This window comes from Myodes glareolus, chromosome 13 (assembly GCF_982192425.1).
Source record: "Myodes glareolus chromosome 13, mMyoGla1.1, whole genome shotgun sequence".
NCBI classification, from domain to species: Eukaryota; Metazoa; Chordata; class Mammalia; order Rodentia; family Cricetidae; genus Myodes; species Myodes glareolus.
This window is the reverse complement of record NC_142038.1, coordinates 50,998,475-51,008,938: the sequence shown is the minus strand read 5'-3', so window position 1 is coordinate 51,008,938 and position 10,464 is coordinate 50,998,475. Positions and strand designations below refer to the sequence as shown.

General features: G+C 46.3%; 1 long non-coding RNA gene across 1 annotated transcript; it reads left to right on the top strand.

The window, feature by feature from the left end:
* Positions 1-439: 439 nt before the first annotated feature.
* On the top strand, positions 440-10,194 carry LOC146891690 (uncharacterized). Its single transcript, XR_015734775.1, has 3 exons — positions 440-1,456; positions 2,413-2,574; positions 9,717-10,194. It is a non-coding gene; the product is annotated as an uncharacterized LOC146891690 (long non-coding RNA).
* Positions 10,195-10,464: the final 270 nt, after the last annotated feature.

The window sequence follows — 10,464 nt, the reverse complement described above, 5'->3', positions numbered from 1 at the left end:
TCTTGGGAGTCAGCTGGCAGTCCTTCACCAGCAGGAGGCAGACTGAGGATCCTGAAAGACTGTGAGGCCTAAGACTTGGGATCTGCAGACTGCGTCACCAGGTTCCATCCAGCTTAACTCTAGGGTCCTTGTGCACAGGCGTTAGTGCCGCCCAGTTTTTGTTTTTCTTGTTGTTGTTATTTTTTATTGCTCATACATAGTTACACATTTCCAATGTAAAAGGCAGGTATTCCACAATGTAATAAAAACTAAAGCTGCCGCTTTTGGTTAGCACTCCTTAGGTAACTATTATTCCTGTACTGTATACCCTTCCTGATCCCATCCAATCTATTTATATTCCTCTTTGTGTGTATAAAAATGTGTGTATCATCACGGCAGGGCCTGGAAGCCCAACTCCCTACTTCCCGAAGCTAGGGCAGGAGGGTAGAAAGTTCTAGACCAACTAGAGCATTTTAAGGAAACCCTATCTCAATTTTTCTTTTCTCCCTCTCTCCCTTTTTTTCTTCCTTCCTCCCTCCCTTCCTCCCTTCCTCCCTCCTTCCCTCCCTTCTTTCCTTCCTTCCTTTCTTCCTAACCTAAAAAAGAGGGCCAGGGACATAGGTGAGGGAAAAAGCTCAGCATGTGCTAAACTCCTAGATTAATGTCTAACACCACAAAAAAGAGGGAAGAAAGAAAGGAAAGCATGATGTTGGAGTCACCTAGCAGTGGAAAACTTGCTTAGTATGTGCAAGGCCCTGGGTTTAGTCCTTGGGAGTACACACACACACACACACACACACACACACACACACACACACGAGTCTGATTTTTGTCTTCCAACTCTGAAGATGGAAATGAAAATAGCGAAGTAGAGAGGTTATCTGAGATGAGTAGCACGGTACTTGGCACACGGTGTCTTGATTTTGTTCTTGTCGCTGTTATTGTCGTTGGACCCCAGACCCCAGCAGCTCATTCCTCCCTCCACGCACAGCCTGCTCCTCCCTTCCTCCATCTCCCTCCTAATGAACCAGACTGATAAAAATCTGTGTCCCTAATGCCTGTGTTTTTTGAAAAGCTAGAAAGAGCAGCTGGTGTTTTTGCAGTGTGTCCTCCCCTCCCATATTTGACCTAGATGGGACCACTCACTCTCTGTGGAGAAAACATTCCTATCCCGTGTCAGAAGAAGAAATGTTGACAGCCCACACAGTGACTCTACATACAAAGCTGTCCCTGAGGAATGCCGAAGGGGAGGCCGAGGGCTCTGCAGAACAGGTACCGCGAGGGCTGCTGTCCGTCAGGTCAGAGCTCCCTGAGGTGCAGCCGCAGGCTTGTGGCTTCTCCTCCATGGTACGTACGTCTTTATCTCTCCAACAGGCTACCCACTACCTGTACAGCAGCAACCACACTCAAGGGTTTGTGGGATAACAGACAACCAGTGCCGGAAGAGACCTGCCTCGGAGAAAGTCCCTGAAAAACAGTGAGTTTTATGGTATTGTAAAGCAACGTAATGTGCCTTTCCCCATACTTCAAGTATGCAAAGGGAATTGCTAACAGATTTCTTCTCTTTAAAATAAGCCAGCCTTGCATGGTGTGATGGCGCATACCTGTAATCCAGCACTTGGGAGGTGAGGCAGGAGGACTAAGAATTCAACACTAATTGGGCTAAATAGTAAGGGCCCTATCTCAACAACAACACACACACTTGCTCTCTCTTCCTCCCTTCCTCTCTCTCTCACACACACTTGCACACACATGCTCTTACACACTCAGTGCTCTCTTACACACTCCTACTCTCTTACACACTATTTTACAAATCTCTTGCACACACTCTTACACACCCATACTCTCTTACACACGCCTTGTACTTTTACACACTCACACTTTTGCACACTATTTTACACAATCTCTTGCACACACACTCTCTCTTACACACACTCACACCACTTGTCTCTGCAGCACATAGAAAAAAAATTGGCTCTGACTTGAAGAAAGAGAAACTTGGCCTGGGGTCCCTGCTAGAACATCTTGTTGTCACCTGTTAACGCTGTTGCGGTTCCCCTGTGCCCTCCACCCAGAGACCACAGGACCCGGAAGAAAGCTACACCAGAGGATACAGCGGGACATACACGAAACTCCACAGGAATGAAACAGGGCCAAACCACGGGTTCAGCAAGCACCCTCAGGGCACCTACTATGGGTCGAGGGGGCCTCCACAGCGCTTCACAGCCAGGGGTCCCTAGAACACAGCAGTCTAGATTGAGAAAAAACACTTGCTGCAAATACCGAGTGGTATTCTTTCTGAGTTTACTGGGCGCCCACTGCTCTAGAAGACTTTAAACAAGAAGGCGAGTCTGGCCTTCAAGCAACTTGTCTTTCAATAAGTTCTCTACACATGGTAAGGAATTGTGTCCTTTTCTCTGCTCTTTTTTTAAGGCCCAGTTTACAGGCAGTCTGCTTTTTAGTTTCCCGTCCTATGAGTGTTGACAGATGCAGCCGCTACGGTTTCCCTCTGTGCTCTGGCGCTAATCTCGCCTTCAGCCGACCACTGCTCCCGTTCCCTCTTGGAGCTTCTCCTTCCAGCTGAATAATCTCACAGTGAGCAGCCCTTTTAAAAACAGTGTGTGTGTGTGTGTGTGTGTGTGTGTGAGAGAGAGAGAGAGAGAGAGAGAGAGAGAGAGAGAGAGAGAGAGAATGAATGTGTGTGGTGCACCTGTAGAGGTCTGTAGAGGACAGCTCTTTTGGGAACCAGTTTGCCCCTTCCATAGAGGGTTCCGGGTCCCAAACTCACCAGGCTTGTGTGGCAGGTGCTTTGTCGTCTGGGCCTCGCTGGCCCCAGTGCATAGCTTTCTGTGAGCTTGGCTAGGCAAGGGTCACACATTGTCACTGAGCTGTATCTCCCCACCCTCAGCAGGCTTTTGTCCCCAGTGATCTGCCTTGCCACAGTGCTATGGGGATCCATCTTCATTAATGTGCATATCCAATGATATGCAATTGGCCTTCATTTTTTTCCTTCAACTTTTTTTATTATGAACATTTCCTAATATAGACTTAAGAGACTAATACAATGAACCTGTAGGTCTGTCTATCACCGAGATTCAGTGACTGATGACATTTTGCCATATTTTTAAATGACATCTCTCTATATAGACGTACATTTACTGAACCACTTGAAAGTAATTTGTAAGGGCTTGAGAGATGGCTCTGTGATTGCTTTAGGCAGTAGTGGTGCACACCATAACTCCACTCGGGAGGCAGAGATAGGTGAATCTCTATGAGTTCAAGGCCAGCCTGGTCTACAGAGCAAGTTCCAGGACAGCTAGGGCTACACAGAGAAACCCTGTCTCGAAAACCAACCAAAACAACAACAAAAAAAGAGCACTGGCTGCTTTTGCAGAGGGCCTGGGTTCAGTTCCTAGCACTCACATCAGAATGTTGACAGCTGCCTGTAACTCCAGTCCCAGAGAATTGACACCCTTTTCTGACTTCCTAGGGCATCTGCAGGCACATGCGCATGCGGGCGCGCGCGCGTGCGCGCGCGCACACACACACACACACAAAAAGATAATATAAATCTTTAAAACGTCTTTTATTGTTTTGTTTTTGTTTTGTTTTGTTTTGTTTTGTTTACTCACCTGGTGGAATTTTCTTTTTTTCCTTCTTTCTTTTTGTTTTTCCAGGTAGGATTTCTCTGTGTAGGCCAGGCTGTCCTGGAACTCACTCTGTAGTCCAGGTTGGCCTGCTACTCAGAGATCCACCTGCCTCTGCTTCCTAAGTGCTGGGATTAAAGGCATGCACCACCACTACCTGGCTGATTCATTTCTAAACTTTTGGAACTTTAAGCTTTCTGATTTGGGTGCTGGGAATTGAACTAGGGTCCTCCGTAAGAGCTTCAAGCACTCTTCACTACCTAGCCATCTCCCCCAACCTTTACATTTGTGTGTAGGGTTTGTGTGAACATGAGCTTCACATCCCTTGAGGAAATGAGTAGGCATAAGATTGGTGTGTCACAATCTTGTTTGTGTTGTTGTTGATACAGGGTCTCAGTCTGTAGCTCAGACTGGCCTGAAACTCATACATAGCCCAAGCTAACCCCAAACTGCAGATTCTCCTGCCTCAGTGTACCGCGTACTGAGATTGCAACCGTCTGTCACACATCTGACTTGGTAATAATTACTGGACTTGCCCTTTGTTGCCCCCACACCCTCACTCTAAGGATGAGCTTAGCTTTCTAACGAGGCTCTCCAGTGTTTAAGATGGTATGTGGCACAAAATATTAGTATTTATGAGGTCAGTGTGTCTAGGGAACTTCTTGTTACCCTCCTGTCATCCGGTGCCTCCCGTTTCCCCTGCTGTCACCGTGGTAGAGCTCCTTGGCCTGGCCGCCCCATTTAGTCTTTGCAACGTTTCTCATACCCGCCCTGGATTCCTGCCATGCAGCCTGGAAGACTGGTCCACGACACTGGAAGCCATGGAAACGCCACACTCCCTCTGATGCTCACTGGACACTCAGAGGCACACTCTGCTGCTCTGCACTGTGCGCCCCCTGGACCAAGACCCACTTGTCCCACGGCCATGATCATTTCACTCACATGACCCTAACTTCTGTATCTTAAAGGCATCGAGCAAGCCTTTCCTTGATTTCTTTGCCTGCAAGGAAGTGGCAGAGATAGAGAAGGGCCCAGGCTAGACTAGAACAAACATTTGTAAAATTTTCTATTTATTAAACTTATTGATTTTTGAGACATGGTCTCGCTATGTAGATTAGGCTGGCCTTGAAGTAACAGAGATCCTCTGAGGTAGTTTGGATCTCCGGTCATTGTTGGTTTTTGTTTTTTTGGATTTGTTTGTTTGTTTGTTTTTGTTTTTGTTTTGTTTTGGTTTTGGCTATTCAGGCAGCCAGGGATCCTCTAGCCTCTGCTCTGCCCCTTACAATGCTGGAATCACAGGTATGTGAGGGACCAGACAGTTTTTATGTGGGGACTGGGATCAGAATTCAGGCCTCATCTTTATGCACTGAGAAATCTTAACCACTGAGTCATCTCTTAAGCCTTAAATATTTTTTTCCACAAAAGATTTTTATTTAGTAGGAAATCTTATAACTCAGAGTACTAACACAGTCAAATTAAAATAATGAAGAAAAGGGTTTAACCAGTGCCTCAAAACTACATCTACACATGAAAAGTTTCTCAACATCATTGGCCATTAGAGACTTGTACATTAAAATCCCAATGAGATAATGATGTAATACCAAGTGTCAATTAGAATAGGTAAGCTTTTTTTGGGGGGGGCAGGGTTTCACTATATAGCCCTAGCAGACCTGGAACTCCCAGAGATCCCCCTGTCTCTGCATCCCAAATGCTGGGGTTTAAAGGCATGCACCAGCACACCTGGTTAGAATAGCTAAACTTGGAAAGACTGGAAATGCCAGTCTTTCAAAATGCATGTGTCTATAATCCCAGCAATCCCAGGAGGCAGAGACAGGTGAATCTCTATGAATTCAAATCCAACCTGGTCTACATAATGAGTTCCAGGCCAGCCAGGGCTACACAGTGAGATCCTGTTTCAAAGAAAACAAGCAATAATAGTACTTTTAAAAAGAAGAACTGGAAATAGCATGTGTTTGGTAAGAATATGGAACAATTAAACTCTAGCTTAGTGTGTGGAGAGGTAGTCCAGTGGTTATGAGCACTTGCTCTCCTCCAGAAGACCAAATTCAGTTCCCAGCATATTCTCAAGGTCGCTTAGAGCTACCTGGAACTTCAGCTCCAGGAAATCCAATGCCTCCAGCCTCTGAGGGCACCTGCACTCATGTGCACATGCCCCCATAGATACACATGCCCCCATAGATACACATGCCCCCATAGATACACATGCCCCCATAGATACACATGCCCCCATAGATACACATGCCCCCATAGATACACATGCATACACATAATTAAAAATACACACCAAAGTCTTAAAGAACAAGAGTGTGAACCAGAACAATTACTTTGGAAAAAGTCAGAATCCCTCATGAAACTGACCGTACTCTGACCGTAAGCCAGCAAGCTCCATAGCAAGTATTCACTAAAAGACAGAAAGAAAATAGCTGTTCGTACAAAGACAGGGATTGTCAGAGCAGCTTTGCTCAGAACATCCAAGACTGGAAATGGCCCAGGTATCCATCAGCGGGTGAATAAATTACAGTAGATTCCGACAATGGCTTATCATTTGGTAATAAAAAGGACAATAGACCGGGGAATGCACAACATGAGTGCACTGATTAGTTTTTGTCAAATTGATACAAACTGGAGTCGTCTGTGAAGAGGGAACCGCTGCAGAGAAATTGCCCCTATCAGATTGGCTTGTGGGCATGTCTCTAGATTGCTTTTCCCCCTCAATTAATGATTGATGTGGGAGGGCACAGCCCACTGTGGGGGGTGTCACCCCCTAGGCAGGTGGTCCTGGGTTGTGTAAAAAGCGGACTGAGCAAGCCACGTGGTCCAAGCACCGCTCCACATCCTTTGCTTCAGTTTCTGTCTCCAGGCTCCTCTTGAGCTCCTCCTCTGACTTCCCTTAATGCTGGACCGTGTCATGGAAATGTAAGCCACATCAACCCTCCCTCCCCTCCTGGTGTTGCTCAGTGTTTTATTACAGAAACAGAAAGCAAGCAATGCAATGGTTGAACCTCAAAAGCACACTAGCTCAGAGAAACCAGACAGAAGAGTGTGTTCCAATCAAAGTTCTAAAACAAAACAAACCAGGAAAAGGTGACAGAGGCCACAGGAGACCCAATCTTAGAAAACCAACAAAACCCTGATAATAATACTGAATTAATGAGTAGAAGTATCATGTAATAAGTCCTAGCAGGAAGGAAATATGGTGTTGTAAGAAGGATGAAGAAAGGGCTATTTTGATTGGCTGGCCAGGGAAAAATTCTCAAAGGGGTGACATCTGAGCAGTGGGTATAAAGAGGGAGTCACCCGTGCAAAAACAAGGTAGAGGGCGTTCCAGGCAAAGAGCATTAAAGAACAAAGGCCTGGGACCAGGAAGGAATTTGGTGAGTCTGGGCCCAGTCTGAGGCCATGGCAACTGACCAGGTCAGGATGGGTGGAGAGGATAGAAGAGAGGGAACCGAAGCCAGATCCTGCAGGAACTCCCCAGCCCTGATAAAGACTTAAGAATTTGAAAGTGTAAATCTCTCAGAGATGGATGACTGCAGAGAGAAGCCAGTGCTACTTGGTACATCTGGGAAGCCTTCGCAGGTGACATTTCCCGAGAACAGGAGGGTGGCAGAGAGGATGGGTTAGTCTGGTGGGGTGTACTGTCTAAGGTGCCTACAGGCATGAGGCCGCCTAGGACATTCACAGGCCTCCCACGTTGTAAGTATTATTGAAGGGCTTCCTGTGGGAGATGGGAGGCTCCGAACTCTCAGCCCTGATCCTGCAGAGCATGAAACTCCCTGAAGAACTCCACATCTGGGAATATCAGAGTGATGCTATCCTTCGAGCGAGATCTCCAGCCTAGGCAGGCACAGAGTGAGCTAATGGGGGGAAGAATGGGGCCGGATCCTGGAGAAGGGTCAAACTCGGGCACTCACCAGTACGCCCACCTAGGCTGAGGAAGAGCTGCAGAGTCTGAGGAGCCAGAGGACATAACTTCCGGCTTTGGTGAACATCTGCTCCTGGGGACAGCTGCTCATCACACGGCAAAACCCAGAGGCTCCAAATACTGGATTTAGAAGCTTTGGGTCTAGTATGAAACTCAAGAATCTGTATACATAAAAAAACACGCAGGAACATTTGACAGAGTATGGAAATATTCTACATTCACATGGTATGATGGATATGGGGGGATCTGTCAAAATTTATATAACTGCCTACCTTAAAAGGGGTGCAACTTATCGAACATAAGATCTACCTCAGGAAGAAGAAAGTGAGTCAACAGGTGTGGGGGGCTCACGCTCTGTCTGATACGGGGGGGGGACTCCACACCTTGTGGAGGTTCAGAAAGATTTAGCTAATGGTTCTAAGTCCCAAAGTAAGAATGTAGGAAACTACAGCCCCCCACCCCAGACACTCTGAGCCCAATGTAGCACCATGCTACCTCCCCCAAAATAAGAGAAGCCACTTGGTAATCATGAGTGATTTTCACAAGAAGAGTGGGTATGGGTATAAGCTGTGTCCCTGCCCCCCAGAAGGTATCCACGTCCTCCTTGTGTGTGGCTTGAGCGGCTTCCTACGAGAAGGATCTCAGATCCAGAGGAAGAGGAATCTGGAGCCTCCCAGTGCAAACAGAGGTAGAAGGTTCCAGCCGGCAGCACTTGCCTGGGTCTTCTAAGAATCTCACAGCAGTGCCGTGTCCTCGCCTTATCCAAGCAACAGAAGGAGGTGGTGAAGGCGGCAGCAGCCGCAGCTACAGCAAATCTGTCCCCCTTGCTCCGCAGGGCTGTTTTGCTCTCATGAAACACACATGGCAGATGGTTGTGAAGTTACTATCTTGAGAGCTGATAGAAATGAGATTTTTTTTTTCTTGTGCCAGATCTCATTTCCTTCTGAAACAATTCTTGTAGTAAACAGAGGTTTTTGATCTTGTTAAGATCCAAGGATGGGGATTCCTTTACATATTTTAACTATGAATATTTTCTTGCAGAGTTATAATCTGTTGATGGAGGGATGCTTTTGGTTGTTGTTTTGTCTGTCTGTCTGTCTGTTTGTTTGTTTGTTTGAGACAGGGTTTGTAGCTCAGGCTGACTTGGAACTATGTAGCCTAGACTGGCCTTAAATGCTTGGTAGGTAATTCTCCTGTCTCAGCTTCTATAAAGCTGTGATTACAGACACAGATCACCCTACTTGGCTTTATATATATATATATATATATATATATATATATATATATATATATACATATATATATATATATGCGCACACACATATATGCGCACACACATATATGCACACACACATATATGTATGTTCTTTATGTGCATGCAGAAGCCCTCAGAGAATAGAAGAGGGTGTCAGATTCCCTGAAACTGGAGTTACAGGCAGCTGTGAGTTGCTGTGTGGGCGCTGGCAACTGAGCATGTTTCTTTAAGAGTGGCCTGTATTAATAAATTAATATTTTTTTTATTTTTGAATAAAAAAAATAAAAAAAAGAGTGGCCTGTATTCTTAAACCCTGAGCCATCTCTCCAGCCTAGGGTGTTGTTTTTTTGTTTTGTTGAAACAGGGTCTCCTCATGAAGTCAGAGTTATCCTTAAACTCCATATTTAGCCAAAACTGGCCTTAAACTCCATATATAGCCAAGGTTGGCCTTGAACTCCTGATCCTTCTGCATTAGCCTCCAACTGTTCTGGGATCACGGGTATTCACCATCATGCCCAGCTGGTGCTATTTTGCTGGTGGCGGAAGCTATTCTGTGTTTCCCCTCTCATTTTCTTCCAAAGGCCAGGAAAGGAAGAGACACTGCCACTACCAGAGACCAATTCTGGCTATAAACCACTGTGGATAAGCCCTCCATATGTTTCCCTCTGGCTACCATCTCTCAACACATGGGCCAGCAAGAATGAAAACCTTGCTGAGTGTAGGAGGTCCCAGGCAGAGGCGATATGGAAGGACCAAGAAGTGGGTAGATTGTGACTTGCATGAGGAGAATTATTTTGAACCAAGCCTTGCATGCTGACAGTGTAATGATCATTATTAGAGCCTCAGATATAACATGAAGCCCGCCCTAAAGTTAAATTTTCCCTTTCAGAGAAGTGTGGCCTGCCAGCGCTGTGTAAGACGACGGTACTATGCCAACCTCCTCCACGACACGGGACTAGAAGGCTCCAGCTATTTCCTTCCTGTACCTTCCCCAAAGCCCTTTGCTTCTTGGGTAAATAAGGACTCAACTTTCTTACCTTAGTCTTAAAAAAAAAATCAACCTAAGAGATGTGAGCATTCCAGAGTTGCAGGCTTGTTCTCAGTTAGCTTTGGGGTTGCAGTCTGGAATTCTACCTCCCAGGGACCCAGTGGGCACAGTACGACCTCAGAGGAACAGATCTGTGGCCAGATTACATCCAGCAGATTTTGTTTGACTATTACAGTATTTTGAAACTTGATTTTGCTTTGGTTTTGTTTGTTTGTTTTTCCATTGAAACGTTGCTTGCTGGGTTTTGTTGAAAATAAGAAAATGGGAGCTGGTGAGATGGCTTAGTGTGTAAAGAAAGTGTCAGCGGCACAAGCACGGAGATGTGCGTTTGCATCCCCGTGTAAAGATGGACTGAGCAGCACACATCCGTAGTTCTGGCACTCCTACAGTGAGACAGGAGCAGGAGGCAGAGGCTGAGGCTCATGGGCCAGCTAGCCTGGTGTGCATGGGTGAACATCCACAGCCCCGTATCAAACTAGGTGGAAGATGAAGACCAACCATGGAGGTCCGTCTCTGACCTCCACACGCCAAGCACACACACACACGCACACACGCGCACACACACACACACACACACACACACACACAC